Source organism: Kryptolebias marmoratus, linkage group LG16 (assembly GCF_001649575.2).
Source record: "Kryptolebias marmoratus isolate JLee-2015 linkage group LG16, ASM164957v2, whole genome shotgun sequence".
In the NCBI taxonomy this organism is placed as follows: Eukaryota; Metazoa; Chordata; class Actinopteri; order Cyprinodontiformes; family Rivulidae; genus Kryptolebias; species Kryptolebias marmoratus.
In genome coordinates, this window is record NC_051445.1 from 10,361,977 (window position 1) to 10,362,774 (window position 798).

The following is a 798-nucleotide window of genomic DNA, read 5'->3' on the forward strand; positions in this document are numbered from 1 at the left end:
GGGGAGGGAGGGGGGAGGGAGTGTAACTGTACTACCCGTTTTCAGATCAGCCCTTGGAGTGATTTGGCCGAGCGACATTTCAAGCAGATCTTGGACTGTTGATCATTTGGCAGATGGCTTCAGTGATATCCCGTTTCTTATTTGAGATCTACGTGACGCGTCCGGCAGTTAAACCCCGTAGTGATCGGAGGAAAGGAGGAGGCGTTTCTATTAAATGCGTAACATCGGGCTAGGCTTGGATTCTCGTAGCGTAGCTGGATGGGCTGGGAGGTCGGAGGATTTTGAGAAGCGTGTGTAACGATAAGGCGAGGGCGGGGAGGGAGGGAGGGGGAGGATTTTTTATACTTTGTGAGACAGGGATGCTTCTTTTTCGGGTGGGAAGGGGGAGCCACACTTCAAAGGTTTGTATTTAAATGGAGTCGGCCTGTTTTAGGTAAACGAGAAAGCAGCTGCAGTACGGAACTACTGGATTATTTCTGATTGCGAAGGGGTGGGGGGTGGGAGGGGGGATAGGAGTACATAAGGAGATGATGCGGAAGATGAAAAGCATTTTTGTTTAACGATGTAGATACACAGTAGCTGTAACGTCCACCTCAGTTTTGTCGACATCACTAGAGAGGCGAGAGGAGACTCCCGATTCGTTTTTTGTTTTATTTCTTCATTTTTTTTTTTATCAAACTGCTGCCCCTCCAGCATGATTGTCATCGGATTGGCCTCGGTCTGAATGTCAGCTGTAATTGTTTTGATACTGTGTGTAGCTTCACTGGTTTTCAGCTGTAAAATCACCCCCCCCCCCCC